The sequence below is a fragment of the Peromyscus californicus genome, unplaced genomic scaffold (assembly GCF_007827085.1).
Source record: "Peromyscus californicus insignis strain IS unplaced genomic scaffold, ASM782708v3 Scaffold_7__1_contigs__length_154581171, whole genome shotgun sequence".
NCBI classification, from domain to species: domain Eukaryota; kingdom Metazoa; phylum Chordata; class Mammalia; order Rodentia; family Cricetidae; genus Peromyscus; species Peromyscus californicus.
Window position 1 is genome coordinate 141,048,946 of NW_026294595.1, and position 18,608 is coordinate 141,067,553.

Genomic DNA, 18,608 nt, shown 5'->3' on the forward strand with positions numbered 1-18,608 from the left:
GGGACTGGAGAAATCTCCAGCTTACCCCCCCCCACACACACACAAATGTCAAAACAAAAGCCTGCTGACAGTCTGTGGCTGTAGAGATGCCTCAGTAGTTAAGGATGCTTTCTGCTCTTGCCATGGCCAGAGGCTTTTGTTGGGGACCCTGCACCTGATTTCATTGTGTTACTCCCCCAGTGACCTTTGCTGGGTCATTACATGAAGGTGTTTGCTGGAACGGAAAGGCAGTTTGTAATAGGAGGGACATTGGGTGAACCTGACCTGACCCAGGGCCTGGAGTTTGGGGAGTATGGGGGACAAGGACAGATCTCCGTGGAGGCAAAACTCACCTGAGACCTGACAGGAAACCAGATTCCTGGAGGAACCTGAGGGAAAGGTCAGGCTGGGGAGGGAACAGCATGTGCAAAGGTCCTGGGTGTTGTAGAGCCTGCTCTGTCCAAGCAGAGGGGACTCCAGAAGTGCCACGATGGAGTGGTGATAGGAAGTGGGTCTTGTTCTAGGGCTTGGGTGCAGGATATGAGGGGACACAGGGCTGCTGAAGGGGCCTCCAGGGTGAGAAGGAGATGCCTGGCCTAGGGATTTCTAGTTGTATGCTTCTGTGGGGACGGACCCAGAGATTCTTTAGCCTGTCCCTGCAAGTGACTTCCTGGCCACGGTTGTGTCCCTGCATGGTGCTGAAATTATTAAAGTTGTTGTATGTTGGGGGACAAACAGTCCTCCTGGCTACAGCTGTGTGAAGAGGAGAGTTAACTATTTCCTTACATAACACAAGTAACATAGGTGTCCAAACGTGTGTGTGTGTGTGTGTGTGTGTGTGTGTGTGTGTGTGTGTGTACACTCAGGGGAGGATTACAAAAAGTAGGAAAATCAGCCACAGGGACACTGAATAATTAAGGGGTGACAAGTGGTGGCTGCATTTCAAGGAGGCTCATTCCTCAGCCTGTCACCTTCCCTGGTCCGCACGGCAAGCCCTGCTGAAGATTCCCTTAATTAAAGTTTATGTCTGTTTCCTCGGCCTTCATTCTTGCAAACTGGGTGATATTGTCTCCGAACAATGCTTTTCTGCGCAGAAGAGTTGGATCACCACCGCCTTCCCTCTTCTCCCCGAGGAGGAACTGTCACCTGAACCTCCTCAGGTCATCCATTGCCCTTGAAGGATCCATCCTGAAGCATCATCTGAAAATTATGGCTCCTGAGACAGAACAAAACATGCTGTTTCCTGCCAGGACGGGCTTCCCTCCTGCAGAGTCTAGAGCCAGCCCATGGCCCGTGCTAACGACCTCTGTCCCTGGTGTGGCCCTTCCTGTCTGTCTCTTCTGGAGCTGGACTGTTGACATCTTCTCTCCCGGTGACCCTGAAGCCCTGAGAGGCCTCTTGGCTTGGCATCGTCTCCTTGCCTTCCCCGGCTCGTTCTCTCGATGCCCATGAGTGTAACTTGACTGCATCCCTGCCATGCTGGCCACCTGCCCCACTGTGGGGAAGGACGTTCTCAAGTTCAAGGTCCCTGGCAGGTAAGCAGCACAATTTCACATTCACAGACATCCTCTCCCTCCCGCATCAACCGCCCATCAGGAAAATCGGAGCTTGGTGCCGCTCGTGAAGGAGCAGGTGATGTATGAGCCTGTCTGCGGGTGCCAGGTCCTGATCTGTGTCCCGGTGAATAAGAAGCCACTTAAGAGTGTCAGGCAAGCAGGGCCTGCCCCTCCTCCGTGTTTAACTTTGACTGGGCTTTTGTGGAATTTTGGGGCGGTGACATGGCAGAGCCCATGTCATCAGATCAGCACCACAGAGGCAGAGTGCAGAATGGTGTCAAAGGTCCGGTCCCTCCTTCCCAACAGGGCATTCTGTGTTGCCAGTATGAGTCCTGCCCAGGGACCCACAAGACCAGAGTTGACCAAGAGAGCTGGGTGAGGGGCCTGGGAATTTGGGTCAGAGACTTTTGTCAGAAGATGAAGGTCATCCAGGCATAGCCTACAGGATTCTGCCCCACACCATCCATTCTGTCCCCAGGGGGTGGGTCTCAGGTCAGTGGTGGGAGTGGTGTGTCTGTCTCCTGTTCTTGGTTTTTGTTTTTGTTTTTCGAGACAGGGTTTCTCTGTGTAGCTTTTGCGCCTTTTCTGGAACTCACTTGGTAGCCAAGGCTGGTCTTGAACTCACAGAGATCCGCCTGGTTCTGCCTCCTGAGTGTTGGGATTAAAGGCGTGCGCCACCACTGCCTGTCTTTTTAGTTGTTGTTGTTTTGTTTTATTTTTGTCTCCTGTTCTTTTTGTGGCCTACACCTGCTCTGAGACCTGGTCTGACCCCTGCCCTGTGCCCTGGTGTTAACTTCACAGTCCTGGTGACACCTCATGCTGTCGTGGTCCTTGTAGGAGAAGCGGGGTTCTGGCGCATCTGAGAGAACAGACTCGGCATGAGAAATGAGTGTGGACATCCAGGCTTCACAAGACACACCACACAGGACACTGCGCAGGAGGATGGTCGGGGAGGCCACTGTTACTAGTCTCTCTTGTCTCTGTCCCTCACTGACTTGGTCACTTCCCAGAGTCATTTCCCCTGTTCTCCAGGTTGTAACATCTGGGCACTTTGTCAGGTACCAGGAATCCATACCCCAGCCTTCCAATTGAACTGTCCACATGTTTTCTCTCTTTGCAGAAGAGAAAACAGTGAGATACTATCCAGTCAACTTGGTCCCAGATGTGACAACTGGGGGCTGACAGGCCCCACGATCCTTTCTGTCTGCCTCTCTGGGCTCTGGCCAGGACTGGGAAGTTGAGGTCTGCAGCACTGGACAACAGGGTAGCTTAAGACACAAAAAGCCCTGGAGCATGAGCAGACTATCTAGAAAGTTCTTCAGGTGAAACAGAGCCAAAAGCTCCTGGAACTACCTCCCCCTCTCCATCTACTATTCTGGAACCCAAGAATGTTTCTCTGGTTGGGAAAGGCCCCAGCATGTCTCCCAGAGCCTCTACTCAGGCCCACCCTGGGCTTCCTGCCAGGGGAGGGGGTATGGGCAGTGAGTCGCAGAGTACTTGCTGGGTCAAGGAAAGGTGTGAATGAAGTTGAAAAAGCCCTGACCAGCCCAGGGCCCCACAGGCCTGGAGGGGAGAGGACCCAGCAGAGAGAACAGAAATCTAAAGAGTGAGACCATTTCCCCAAGCCAGGAGGGCGGTAAGATGACTGCATGCGCGTGTTTGTGTGTGCGCGTGTGCATGTGCGTGTGCGTGTGCGTGTGCGTGTGTGTGTGTGTGTGTGTGTGTGTGTGTGTGTGTGTGTGTGTACAGCATGCTAATCAATACTGTCTTTTGAAGAGAGGGAGGGAGGTTGGTTCCTGACAGAGCTGTGAGGAGGATGGAGCAGAGAAGACCCTCAACAGACAGACTCTGGGCTGGTCCTGCCTCCTGCGAGGACACCTTGGTCAGTTCACACTGGGTTCTGAATTCACCTGACGGGCTGATGAGCCTGGATAGGCTCTCTTGATTGCACCTGCTGCCCTGGCCTGGCTCTTGCACCAGTGAGGAGGCTCAGGACACCCCAATGCTTCTGTTCCCACCTCTGCACACTCACTCCTGCTCCTCTCTCTTGGTGTCCACACAAGCAAAGGCTGCCGGTGCCCTGGGCTTGATTTCTTTTTACCTTGTAGCGATTTCAAGGTGGCTGCAGTGGAATGAGAGCCCTGGTGGGCACCTGGAGCAGCTGTTTCCATGGGACCCACCGTTCTTACCGTGGAGCCTCATGCTGGAGACACAGTGAGGGCCAAAGGTGATCTGATAACAGCAGCGTTGGGTGCTCTTCAACCGCATCTCCAGTTAGTGGCTCTCAGAACCTGCAGTTTTTCAATTTTCTAGTAAAAGAAATTTCATCATAGAAGATCTAGTTATCAATTATGAAACCCAAGAATTCCAATGTATCACCTTATGAGCTTTCCGCTGGAATTTAGTCTTAGAGATGGCCCTGGGGACCTGCCTTTTCTGTACAAAGGTCCATCTGTGTCCTGCCTCAGTTACTCTAGAGGGAAACTGAGTCTGGCATTCAAAGCTCACTGTGGGGCAGAGATGGATCCCCTCTGCCACGATCCACTTCTCCTCTATGACGCTGAAGATGTCTTTTGTGTTTCTCCCTCCACGTGTAGGAGTCACGGGAGTGGTCCCCTGTGGCACTGCCCCCTCCACTGCCCCCTGGCTTCCTGAGGCAAGAGCATTGCTGTAGACCTGGCCTGTCACATGCTCTTTCCTGGAACCCTGAGTTTTTGAGTGAATGAAGAAAAGGAGGGCATACAGAGGGTGGCAGTCCTCCAGGGGATGTGTCCTGTCCCAGGATCCCAGCTTAGGATGGGAAATGCTGCACCCTGGCCACCATGGCTCTTGTGTTCCCAACATGGTATCCCCACATTCAACTGCTTTGAGAAGAGCCTACTCTCACACATTGTCTAGGTGACTGAGGACCTTGACTGCAACCTCAGCCCATCTGTTGGCCAGTGACACGTCCCTTTTGGACAATTGTAGAATGTGTGAACAGGATGACGTAGAGAAAGAGGACCCACAGAGCCCGCCGTGGCTGAGTGGTGGAACCCAAGCCTAGAGTGTGTGAGTCCTGGATTCCTGCTGCTGAGGCAGGGCAGGAGATACAGATTAAAAGGGCCATGAACCAGCCTGACTTTTCTAGACCAGACCAAATCTTTAATTTTCTTAGTCTCTTTTTAAAACTTTAAAATCATGACTCATGACTGGAGAGATGGCTTAGTGGTTAAGAGCACTTGCTGCCCTTCCAGAGGACTGGAGTTTGATTCCTAGCATGCACACGATCACTCACAACTGTCTGTAACTCCAGTTGTAGGGGATCTACTCCCTCTTCTGACCTCCAGCATCAGGCAAGCATGTGATACACAGACATACATGCAGGCAAAATGCCAATGCATATATAAAAATAAAATAATTAGAAAACATTTTAAAATGTATTGAGATAAAATTAATATGAAATCCACTCTATAAAGGAATATAATTGAAGTTATTGAATTTTTTTGAGATAGGGTCTCATCATGTAGTCCTGGCTGTCCTGAACTCACTCTGTAAACCAGGCTGTCCTCTAACTCACAGAGATCCTCTTGCCAATGCCTCTTGAGTGCTGGAATTGTAGGTGTGAACCACCACACCCAGCACTGAGTGCTCTTTAACATTTACAAGGCTGGAAGTTCATCACCACTTTTCTAACTCCAGAACAAGTGTCGTCCTGTGCCCACCAGGACTGTTCACCTTCACACAGCTGTCCTACGCCATCACCAACTTATTTCCTGTTCCTGTGGACTTGGCTCTTTGGGAGGGGTCACAGGCACAGAATTGCACACCTGCATGCCTTCTGTGTCTGGCCTCTTTCACTTGGCACAAGGCTCTCAAGAGTGTGAAGTCCTTCACCTCTTTTGGTTTTAAGCAACGTACATATCCATTTTTAGTTTTTAGTTTTAAGTGAGCAATATGTTAAATTACCTTACACAGGCAGACAAACTCCGAGTGTCTCTCCCCTCCTCCCAACTGTCATCAGCTTGGGTAGTCAGGGAACCTGACCTCAGTGAAGCCGAGTGAACCTCAGGTCCTTTGCACAGTCCTTTCGGACTGGAAACTGGGGAAGCTGCTCTCCAGTCCCAGGAGTTTCGTAACTGGGATATGGGAGCCTGCCTTGGCTGTCACTATCAATGCCAGGATTGAATCTGTAAGTTGAGCTTTATTTACAAAGTGTTATAAATAATAAAAGCTGCTGCAGTTATAATGAGAGATAAACAGCACAAAATGATTCAGTAGAAAGGAAGCAGATACAAATCAGCCCCAGAAGGACTTCATTAGGGGAGTTTAGGGCATCATGGCTACAGACGGTCACGATGGGGCCCTGACAAGGGAGAGTGAAACTTCAGGTCTGGAAATGAGTCTCATTAGGAGTGGTAGCCAACACAGATAGCCTGATGGGGGCCCTGCTGTCAGTGCAGAGAAGAAGAAATCGCTTGCATTTATTTATTTATTTATTTATTTATTTATTTATTTATTTATTTATTTATTTAGGAAGTAAGTCTCATACCATGTGACTTAGCCTTCATGCCAGGGGTCACAAAGCAGGAAGACACCAGGAAAATGTAATTCAAGATTGTCTTAGGCCTGGGTATGGATGAGGATGGGGTGGGGAGGAGCCAGGATTGCAGTCTCAAGTGGAAAGGAGACTTCCCTGAGGCCACAGCAGGCTCTGTCCAGAGAGGGCTTCGGGGGCAGGGGACAGTGGAAGAGACAGTGTGTGTGGTCTGATATCTGGGAGAGGGGTGGCTAGAGGGTGTGTACCCTTAACACGGAGCAGGTGACCTGAGAGGACAGAGGGTGGAAACTGTAGTCTGCCTCACGTCTCATCTCCTGCCGCCGGCGGGTCATGTAAGAAGTGTGAACAAATGCAAACAATCCTTTCAGAACGGTCCCTTGACCTTCTTTCTGGTCAGGGGCCAACCTTGGCTCTGCGATTCACTGTGCTGGTGCTCTTTGCTATGGCCCCCTGCACAGCCCCATCTTGTAGTTTCTCTGGTTTTGCGTATTCCCAGGATTCCCAGGGCCACTGAGCCCTTTGCTCCTCCTGGCGGTGTGCCACCGGGGTTAGAAGCTAACTCAGAACAGACAGTGTTACAAGTGTGGGCCGGCTACTTGCCATGCGGACTTGCAGGCTCGTTTCTGCAATGTGAAGTCCAAATGTGTCCTCACAGCAGACTATAAAAGTGCCGGCCCCCCCCCCGCCCCCCCCCCCCGCGCCCTTGTCGTGCATCAATCCCTCCATTGGAAGACGGTAGTTCCTGTCCTGTTTGAGTTCCTATCTTGACTTCCTGTGATGATGAACGTTGATATGGAAGCATGAGCCAAGTAAACGCTTTCCACCCCAGGTTGCTTTGGTCATTGTGTTTTATCACAGCAATAGACACCCAAACTAAGACATATCTGCTAGGTAACACTTTACCCTTGAGCCACATCCCCAGTCCCATTTTTTCACTTTTTTATATTGTGACAGTGTCTCAACTCAGTCTGTAGCCCAGCATGCTCTTGAATGTACCATCCTCCTGCCTCAGCCTCCTGAGTGCTGGAGTCTGCCACCAGGCTTGTGCTTCATGGGTTCACATTCTACAGGGAAGAGAGATAATGGATGAATGAGTATAAACTATAGAGTAGTTTATGGGAGTGTGTATTGTTGCATTAAAGGAGCTGAGTGTAGGATGAGATAGCTTCCAGGTCAGGCAGCAGGGTCAGGGTTAGGATGTGATGACCTAGCAAAGGCCAAGTCCAAGTGACACCAGGGTGAGCTGCCTCAGAAGTGGTTCCAGAGTCAGACTTGGTGATAATGAGCCAGGGAAAGGCAGAGTACGGGAGGGGCGTGTGTCAGGCAGGTGTGCAGCCTGAACCTGGTGACCGCAGGGCAGCTCTGCTCCCCGAACTGAGGAACATTATGCCGGGGGGCGGGGGGGGGGGATACCCGAATGGTTGAGAGGACTGGAGGCTGGGGAAAGGCACCCCAGGCAGAGGGCAAAGCAAGTGTCAGCCTGGGTCCTTTCCTGGGCTGACAGGAACCAATCACGTGGCAGCAGAGAGAAGACCCCCCCCCCCCCGGCCTCTAGCAGGTCACGTGCTTCTTCCAGACTCTCAGTCAGGCGGAGTGTGGTTTGAATATGCATGTGTAGCCCTTTGATAAGATCACAGAAAAAGAAAACTCATTATTAAGTTTTTAAAGGTTGTTCTGTGTGGCAGGGTTCTAGCTTGCATTTGCGAGCAGGCTGACGGCAAGGCTGATGATAGAGGGCAAGAAAGGCTCTTGACTCACATGAGCAGAGAGGAGACCTCAATTTGAGAGCAAAATGCCCACTAGACCTTTCTCCTCCATGCTCGACTACTGTGCTTCACGAAAAGAGAAGGTGCATGCATGATCCCCCAAAATGATCTGCCCTGGTGCATGCATGATCCCCCAAAATGATCTGCCCTGGTGCATGCATGATCCCCCAAAATGATCTGCCCTGGTGCATGCATGATCCCCAAAAATGATCTGCCAGAGTGCATGCATGATCTCCCAAAAATGATCTGCCCTGGTGCATGCATGATCTCCCAAAAATGATCTGCCCTGGTGCATGCATGATCCCCCAAAATGATCTGCCGTGATGTCACTGTTCTCATGGCGACTAAAATGACAACTCACACAGGCCTGCAATCCTAGCCTTTGGAAGGTGGAGGCAGGAGGATCAGGAGTTTACAGTCATCCTCAGCTACACAGCTAGTCTGAATCTAGCCTGAACTACATGAGATTCTATCTTAAAAAAAGAAGAAAAGAAATTCCTAACCCCAACAAAAGCCCAGTATCAGTCACTGAAATAGCCATGTGTTTTAGTTAACAACCCGATATTTTGTAGATACCACCTAGAGCCTGATGTTGTGGTTTGGATGTGGAATTCCTTCCATAGACTCACACATTTGGACGTTTGTCCCCAAGATGGACATGCTTCCGGGAGGCTGTAGAACCTTTGGGTGGAGTCTAACCCGAGGAGGTGCATCACTGGAGTGTGGGAGTCGCAGATCTCCCTGCTTCCCGTTTGGCTGTCTGCTTCCCGTTCTACTGAGGTCTAAGGAGCCCCAGCCACAGGTTCCACCACCGTGAACTCCGTTATGCCTTCCCATCATGATGGGTGGTACCTTCTCAACCAGGAGCCAAAATCAAACCCTTCCTTCCTTCCTTCCTTCCTTCCTTCCTTCCTTCCTTCCTTCCTTCCTTCCTTCCTTCCTTCCCTCCTCCCTCCCTCCCTCCCTCCTTCCCTCCCTCCCTCCCTCCATCCCTCCCTCCCTCATTTCCTTCCTTCCTCAGTTGCTTCTGAAGGGTGTTTTGTCACAGTGCTGAGTGACACCACTTATATGCCTGGATCCTGAGCAGCTAGCCACTGGGGTTTGGAAAATTTGTGGAAGTGTCCTGAGACACACAGGAAGAAAATTAAGACCCAGTGTAACAAATTCTACCACTCACGGGTAAGGATATTTCCCGGGAGCATTCTGATGTACCTCTGCCCATATAGGTGTGTGCTGGTGGTTGGGGGCGGGGCGTGAGGTTGTGACGGGCACAGTGATAGATCTAACATTTTTATTTTCTATTGTAGCCCAGCATGGCCATTTTCTGCGTCATTCTACAATGACATCATAGGTTTTAAAGAGACCAACAAAGACTCTCCACGTCCTCTGACCCCCCATCTCTTTCTTCATTCTCTTGTTTTCAACATTTGCAATGCTTCTCATTTTGCTTTCTAAACAAAGCTGCGATGGACATCTATATGACCTCAGTGAGGAGTGAATCTCCGTGGTGTGTGTGTGTGTGTGTGTGTGTGTGTGTGTGTGTGTGTGTGTGTGTACGTGCGTGCTCACGTGCACGTGTGTGTGTTTTCAGGTATATGTGTGTATGTAGAGGCCAGAGATCAACCTTGGTTTGGTCTCAGTTTTTCAGAAGCCCTCACACACGGTTGGTTTTTGAAACAATGTCTCTACTGGGATCTGAAACTTGCTGATTAGGCTACACCAACCACCCAACAAGCCCCAGGTATCCATCCCCCCGTCTCTGCTTCCCCAGCCCTGGGACTCTAGGTGTGTGCCATCGTGCCCAGCTCTTCCAGGGGTGCTGAGGAGAGAACGCGGGTCCTCGTGCTTGTACGGCAAACACTTGACTGAGCTGTCCCCTGGGCCCCCTCACTCCCCCGTCATCTCCTTTCCCTTCTCTCTCCCTTTGTTCCTGAGACAGGGGCTTACGTAGCCTAGGCAGTCCTCCAGCTCACAGCCCTCCTGGCTGAGATTACAGATGTGAGCCACAAGAGCCAGCAAGAAGCTTTCTTAATATGAATTGAAATGTTCTTATTGTAAGTTCTAACAGCCTGAGCCGCCAGGTGAGTCAGGGTTAGGAACCTTCTAGACTCAGATGGGGAGTCCACCACATGACTTTCAGAGCCTGGGTTTGTCATCATCATCCCATGAGCTCACTGTATCTCACCGAGCGTTGGCTTTGCTCCTCCCATCTGATAGACTTTGTAGTTCGGAGATTCCACTGCAGGAAGTGGCAGCCCCCTGTTTCACGTTCTCAGGAACAGATAGGGATTCGTCCAGAGGCCGTCGAAGTACAGACCGTCACAGACAGGCAGTCATCCCAGCAGAGCATTCCAGACTCGGGGACCGCAGCTGCTCTGTGCCAAACCCAAGCATGGCCCTTCTTGGGCTCAGAAGTTGGTCTTTGGCTCTCAGCAGTTCTGGGACGGAGTCTGAGGTGGCAGGTGGCTAGCATCTGGCTTCTGGTTGTCGCAGATTCGCCCTGGCATGAGCCTGTGGTACTGCAGGTCCAGGCATGTCTACAGTGCTCTGTCTGTGGCACCCCTACTTGGCCTCCCTCTCACCTCAGTTCTTCAGCCCCTCCCGCACGGTTGTCCCAAGTTTCCCAAATGTCCCAAACCTATTTCACGGCTCTCAGGAGGCCGATTAGAGCTGTTCCCACTTCTGTGTTAAACGGTTATAACCACAGGCATCAGGCTGGGCCCTGTATCAGCTGCAATTCACCATTTCGATCACAACCACCCCCCCACCCCCCCACCCCCGCCAGGCAACCGTGGGATTCTAGTGGCTGATCAGTGGGACTGGGGCCTGAGTGTCCCTGTCTCATTTCAGGGAACTGATGCGTGACATGACCCTGCAGGTGTGGAGAATCTAATCTCCTCTTCGATGGCTTTTCTGTGTGTGTGTGTGTGTGTGTGTGTGTGTGTGTGTGTGTGTGTGACCCAGGTTGGGAGGGAGGCTGTCTGCAGCCCATTTGTCAGCCCCAGAAGTCTTGCAGGAAGATATGCAAATCAACCCAACTGCCAACACTCCCTGCTTCAGGAGGGCAGAACCCATGAGCCCTCAGGTCACAGTGGGCAGGAGGCCCCGGGCTAGAGAGGGGCAGCAGGTGACATGACCATTGGCAGGAGATGCTGGGAGGTAGAATCTCAGCCGAGACCCCGAGTCAAGGTGCCAGGGCCAGTGCTCAAGTCCCCATGAGTCTGTATGTCCTGGCCTTGGAGGGGCTCCCCTTACGCTCTTCTCAATACTCCAGAGACCCCTGAAGTCCTGTGGGGGTGCCTTGGAGCTGCTTTGCCATCCCACAATGTCCCAGAAGAACCCTCCTAGAGCACTTAGACTTGTGTGCTCTTCCTGGGTCATGGGTGTTGGGTCACTGATCAGGTTTCCAGATGGCAGGTGATGGATTCTATATTCAATCTCAAGGCAGGAAGAGGAGAAGTGTGCAGAGGTGGGAACAGAAGCATTAGGGCATCCTGGGTCTCCTTGAGGTGCAAGAGCCAGTCCAGGGTAGCAGGCGCAATCAAGAGAGCCTATCCAGGCTCATCAGCCCGTCAGGTGAATTCAGAGCCCAGCGTGAACTGACCAAGGTGTCCTAGAAGGAGGCAGGACCGGAACAGAGTCTGCACCAGGGTCTTCTCTGCTCCATCCTCCTCACAGCTCTGTCAGGAACCAACCTCCCTCCCTCTCTTCAAAAGACAGTATTGATTAGCATGCTGTACACACACACACCCACACCCACCCACACACACACACACACACCCACACACACCCCACAATGCACTCTAAAACACAAACAAGCTCTTTATGCCCTAATACAAGTTTTTCATCTGCCCTCTATTTGACCTTACATTTTCTTTCCACATCCGGGCTTCTAAAATGAGCATAAACCGACATTAGGGAAAGAGAAAGTGAGTTGGGCGGGGGTGAGGTGGCAGCTTCAATCTGTCAAATGGCCTTTTCCCTGCGGAAAATGCCACCAGATGGGAATGGATTAAGTCTGTCATAGAGCTGGTTACAGCCAGAGGTGAGAGGCTTTGGAGTAACTGTTGCCCGGATAATGCCTCATTGAAGACACTGGTGAATGATGAACCCTGGGCACAGTGTACTAAACAGGGCTCTCTGGAGGCCAGACCCACAGTGTGTGTGTGTGTGTGTGTGTGTGTGTGTGTGTGTGTGTGTGTGTGTGTGTGTGTGTATGTATGTGTGTGTATGTGTGTATGTGTGTGTATGTGTGTGTATGTGTGTGTGTATGTGTGTATGTGTGTATATATATGTGTGTGTGTGTATATGTGTGTGTGTATATGTGTATGTGTGTATGTGTGTGTGTATATATGTGTGTGTATGTGTGTGTGTGTATATATGTGTGTGTATATGTGTGTGTGTATGTGTGTGTGTGTGTGTGTGTGTGTGTGTGTGTGTGTGTGTGTGTATTTTATAAGTAGGTGTTGGGGATGTAACCCGGTGGATGCAGTGCACACCCGGATTCACAAGCCCTGGGTTTGATCTCTGGGATCACATAAACCTGGCCTATGTTCTAGCACTTGTGACCTAGAAGCAGGAGGAATAGGCGTTCAAGGTCGTCTTGACTACATAATATATCTGAAGCCAGCATTGGGGAGCCTGTTTCAGAGAGACACACAAAGGGTTCTTTTAGGAAATTGGCTCACGTGGTTATGGAACATGCCATGTCCAAAATCTGTGGGTGGGCTGGCAGACTGGAGGACCAGAGACAAGCCAACACCGTAGCTCAAATCCAAAGTCAAATCCTGAGGGAGGGAGGCTCAGTCTGTTCTTCTAGTCAGGCCTGCAGCTGATTGGATGAGGCCCCGCCACAGTATGGAAGGCAATCTGCTCCCTTTAAAGTCCAGCGATGTGATGTTAATGTCACTCAGTGTCCCAAGCCATCTAAAATAATGTTTGACCACATGTCAGCACCGTGGCCCAGGCATGTTGACATAAAGAATTAATTACCCATTCACATGGGCTCGGATTGTCAAGACTTTGCTGTCTGAATATGTGTTGTTGTTGTTGGTGGTGGTGTGTGTGTGTGCGCCCATTCTTCTTTCTGTTTCCCAGTTCAGGGCTTCGCTGTTGTTCCTTCCCGCCCACATTTCTTGAGAGTGCCTCTGTGCTTGAACCAAATGGCTCCTACCATTTCCTGACCACTGTGATTGGTCTGGCGATGGGCATGTGATGGAAGTTGGGCCAATGAAAAGACTTCTGAGGCTTTGGGAAAGCCGTGGGTGCAGAGATTGTGGGGTGAGGGCCACTGGTGTCATCTCTTACTGGTTTATTTGGCTTACATTTGCACATTGCTGCTCATCATCACAGGAAGTCAGGACAGGAACTCAAGCAGGCCAGGATCTTAGAGGCAGGAGCTGATGCAGAGGCCATGGAGGGGAGCTGCTTACTGTCTTGGTCCCCATGGCTTGCTCAGCCTGCTTTCTTATAGAACCCAGGACCACCAGCCCAGGGTGGCACCACTCACCAAGAGCTGGACCCTCTCCCATTGATCACTAATTGAGAAAATGCCTTTCAGAGGGATCTCATGGAGGCATCTCCTCAACTGAGGCTCTCTCCTCTCTCATGACTCTAGCTTGTGTGAAGTTGACCTCAAACCAACTAGTACACTCCCCAACTTGCTTTTTGGTCATGGTGTTTCATCACAGCAGTAGAAACCCTATCTAATGTGATATATACATATGTAGAAGGCATTGGGCATCCTGCTCTCTCTCTCTCTCTCTGCCTCATTTCCTTGAGACAAGATCTCTGACCAAAACCAGAGCTAAGCTGGTGGCCAGAATGCCCAGCCATCCTGTCTCCCAACTCCCTAAAGTGTTGGGGTTACAGGAGTGTTCCAAAGTACCTGACTTTTTAAAAAAAGATTTTATTTTTTAAAGGTATGTATGTGCATGCATGTCTGTGTATGGGTTTGTGCATGTGAGTACAGGTACCCTTGGAGGCCAGGAGAGAGAATGTTGGAGCCCCTGGAGCTGGAGTTATGGACAGTTGTGAGCCACCAGCATGTGTGCTGGGAACTGAACTCAGGTCCTCTGCAAGAGCATTGTGTGTCTGTAACCACTGAACAATCCTTCTAGCCCCATGCTTGGCTTTTTGTGTGAATTATGGGAATCTGAACTCAGGTCCTGATGTCTGCCCAGCCCCAGCCCCTGGCTTTGAAACCATGATATGGAGCGATCACACTGAATGTGCCCATGCCAGCCACCTGCTGTCAGCAGTCACCAGATGTCTGCTTTTCTCTGCACCTGCTGTGTTGCTGGACAGCTTCAGCCCTTTGTGCACGCGCTGTCCCTGCTTCCAGGGGTCCTTTGGGGTGAGGGGACAGGAGATGTGTCTTCATTCTCCTACTGCTGGCTATTTGGAACAGTTCCACTTTGAGCCACAAAGGAGAAGTGTCACGAGAATTCTTATACATTCCTCCTGTGTACAAGCGGAAGTCCTTCCAACCAGTAGCTTCCATTTTGGGGGTGCAGGGTTTGATTTCAGCCCAGGTAAGGAATATCACTTTATCATAACCCCAGCCCCCATGAGAAATCAGCATCTCCCATTGCACACCCCGCCATTTACTGTGAGTGAGTGGCTGAGTATCTATTCTATCTCATTTAAAAGGTGGCTGGTTTTTCCACACGGCACTTGGGAAGCCCATCCTCAGCCACATACTGAGGAATGGAATTGCCCAAGCAGTGCAATTGGCAAAGTCACCAAACAGTCACGTGTCTTAAAAGTGGTTGCCCCAGTCTCTCTCCTGTAGCTGGGGACAGTCCTACCCTCCCAGATGCTTGGACTACGTTGGTGACATTGTACCTTCCTGCCTGAGTCCAAGACGTTCCGTGTGGACTGGCTATTCATTTTACCTTCTGTGAGGCTCCGGCCCTTCCCTCATGCCTGGTTCTACTGGACTGCCTCTACTTTTCTCCTTTTCTTTCCTGAGGGTCTTGTCACTTACTCTAGGTGTTCATTCTGGTGGCTGCTTCCGTCCCTCCAGGGTCAAACGGATACCTCCCGTGGAGGGGAGTGGGGTAGAGGACAGGAGATCAGAGCCCAGGGTGGGCTGGCCCACAGGGCCCGAGTGCCACCAGGAGATGGAGGGCCTGGTAGATGGCTGTGAGCTGAAGAGCACTGGGACTTCTCTGGCGTGATTCTGCTATGGTTGGCTCAGCGGAGCTCACTTCTTCGAGAAGACTCAGCCTTGGCCATCCCAGGGGCCTGTGGTTCAGACCCGGGCCTTGACATGGTCATGTACACAGCTACACCTGGCCCTGTGTGGCAGCCCTGGGACCTGCTCTGCCCTGCTGTCATTTGTGACTTCTCTCACATCCATCCCCTCCTGTGCCTGGCTGTTTCTCAGCCTCATTACACCCGGGCACGCAGACAGAGGTTCAGGCAAACGGCTCGTGAAGCATCTTTTTAAAGGTTAATGGTGGCTGTTGAGGGAAGAGGGGGGCATGATTGGATGTGCTCTGTGATGGTGTACTGTTTTCAATTAAGTGAGAATAAAGAGTCCAGTGTTATGGCAGACACCTGACTGGCTTACCAAGGAGCCTGGGAGCTGGACCATTGCCCCTATGAGCTGTGTTTTTCCATTGATAATCTGCTCAGGGGAGGGCAGTGGGTCAGGGGAGCCCAAACTCTGAGTCCAACTTGGCTGGATGGCTGTGTGGAGAGGGACTGTGTAGATGTCACACCCTGGCTAGGTGGCCTCTGGGAAGGAGGGTGTCTGAGCTCAACCCAGGTGCTCAGGGTGCAAGTTTGGACTGAAGTTGGCCCGGGGGAAGGAGGACATCACTAGAGATCTCTGCTGTGTCCCTTGTCACCCAGTCCTCACCTTCATTCAGCACCATTCGAGCTGTCATCAGTCAGAATGAGACAAGATTTGGCCACTGTGACAAAGGAGGATGGTCAGGGACACGAGCAGGCCGTCTCCTCCCCGGGCCTCAGTTTCCCCAACACCCATGCAAATTCATTCATGTATATGCCTGTATCACAGTCATACCTACACACATTGACTCACATTCATAATTGTTCATGGTGGTTGTCAACCTGACTGGATTCAGAGTCAACTGAGGCATGAGCTTCCGCGTGAGGGATTGTCTAGATTGAGGTTAGCTCTTAAGAATGTGTGTGAGGAATTTTTCTTGGTCATATTAACTGAAGTGGGAAGACACACCCTGAATTTGGGGGCAGCACCTCCCGACAGCGGTCCACATAAAGGGAGATCTGAGGGAAGACCTTAGCTCTTTGACTCAAAGACTTTGCAACTTGCTGGCAAGTCCAACTGCTCTGCTGCTGCTGCTGCTGCCGCTGCCGCCGCCGCCGCCGTCACAGCTGCTGCATCCCTCCCCTGATGTCAGGACCCAGTTTCTGGGTGTTTCTAATGTGGACTGAAGACCAGAGGTCTCCAGAAATCCTCCAGGCCTGCAGTATGAGGTTGAGGCTGGAGGTGTGGAGCCGCATGGACTGAGCAGGCACTCAGCTCTCAGCCTCTCCAGCGGGAAGGCAGCCATTGTCGGACTACAGCAGATGGTATGTAAGCCAACCCAACAAATCCCATTTTAATATTCTGTTCCTCTAGAGAACTCTGATTAATTCTGTATTCATGTGCTCACACACTCATGCATACAGCCATTGCACACCCATTACACACATGTCTACTCTCGTATGTCTATCTACCCATGCAAACATGCATACACGGCCATACACACTTCCCATGTGAACACATACAGGCACACACATACACTGACATTCATACACTCTCAATTACACACTCACATATACACATTTACACACACCCACACCCATATACTCATGTATAGTTGTGCTCATTCACACACACATGCATAACACACACCTACACAGACACATACGCTTACACATAAACACATCATACTCACTTTAACTCACAGGTGAGCAAGTCAGGCAAAATGGAAATGCCAGCGTGCCTGGGCCTCCTCACCGAGTCCCTAGGACCTGCTCATCACAGCAGGGAGTCCTGGTTGACCTTGGTGACTCCCTCTCCTCTCCATGGCAACCAGTCTGACACCTGTTTGTCAGGTTAAAAGCCACGGGCTGACATGATCTCTCATGTTAACTCATGTGGGTCAGCTGATCAGCTGTTGATCATGCCCTGTGAGCTGAGGCAGCGGGCTCATGACTGACCCCTGCTACACAGTGTGTGTTGGGGGTGGGTTTGGTACAGCTGGGCTGAGGCTGGGGTTAAATAGTGTGAATACAGTCCACGGCAATGGCTCACAGTGCTGACGGCAACAAGCGCTGATCCTCAAGGTTATATCAGACCTAGTGAGCTCCAGTGTGTCCATCAGGAAGTGGGTAAAACCTACAATTGCCAACTTGATGGACCCTCCCCCAACCAAACCCCCTCAGTGGGGGAGGGGGTGGCTGGGGGAGGCTCTGAATGTGTCCACACAGTGCTCTCCAGTGACTGGAGGTGACCAGGGCCGTGGAAACCCAGGCCGGTTGGCAGGCTCTAAACTTTGCGTTTTGTGCTCTCTGGTTGTGGGACACACTGGGTTTGTGTCCTCACAATGTTGTCCCTCCTTTCAGGGTCACTTCCAAAGAATGCTAAGTGGCAAGCACCAGAGCTCGGCATTTGACGCTCTGTGGGGACCAAAGCAAACCTCCTTTGTGAGCCGTGACAGCGCTGCTGGCCGCTGGCTGCGGTCCTTTAGCTAGGAGGGGATTTACTCGGCACTTGCTGCATAAGCACCCGTGAAATCAGCCTATGTTCTCTAGCCGGGCAGACTTTGATACTGAGGAGGGGCCCTGTCCCAGTCTGGCTCCAACTGGAGAGCAGAGTCCAAAGCAATGGCCAAACGGCCACTTGTGCCAGGTGCTCAATGGGGCGAGAGATTTCTTGTGAGCCGCTGACACGGTGATTGCCAGCTCCTGACCCTGCTCAGCCGGGCTGGGGTATAAGTCCGGCTGAAGCCGGCGCTCATGTGTGCTGGGGGCTCTTTGAGGGCCCTGGCTGCTGCGGTCAGATGCTCTTCTCCACTTTAGCCTCCTCTCCCGGGCCACCCCCGAACCCAGGTGTCCAGCATCACACGAGGAGTTCAAGCCACGGTCCTCAAGGCATCGGGAGGAGGCTGCATGCTCTGCTTCTACCCTCCTGTCCTTGAAGGGGGTCTGGGTTGTATGTAGGGGCTGGTGCATGGGATGCCGGGGGCTACCATGGCAGAGAAAGATGAATCTTGATGTGTGACTCCCCCCCCCCGACCCACTCCCCAAGCAGGGGTACTGCTCTCTGTCCCAATTTTTTGCCCCTTGGGACCTTAAGGGGAGGAACTTCCACTGAGGATCAAGTGTCTCTCACTCACTCTTTCTCCCTTTGGTCTCTGCCAGACAAACACTGGCAACCCTTTTTGCAACTTCTCTGGGACAAGTCACTGTCCCAGCTCTTGTTGTGCCCTATGATGTGGGTCACTGCTCTGGCTTGTGGCACTTGTGCAGTGGTGACAGCCCAGTCATACAAGGCACCCATCTTCCCCTGGGCACTGGTCCTGGGCTGAGAGAATTGGGCTGGGGGAGCTAAGGAGGCCACTTCTCTTCCTTCCTATTTCCGTGTGCCTCCAGCTCTTACGTGAGTCCTTTCTGTTTTATCAGAAGTCCCTGGTGACATCCCAGCCTGGTCACCAAGGCCAGCCCAGCCCCACTCAGCTCTTCTCCTGTGCAGGTTCAAATTCCCATTCCCTTCCTGATGGGAACACA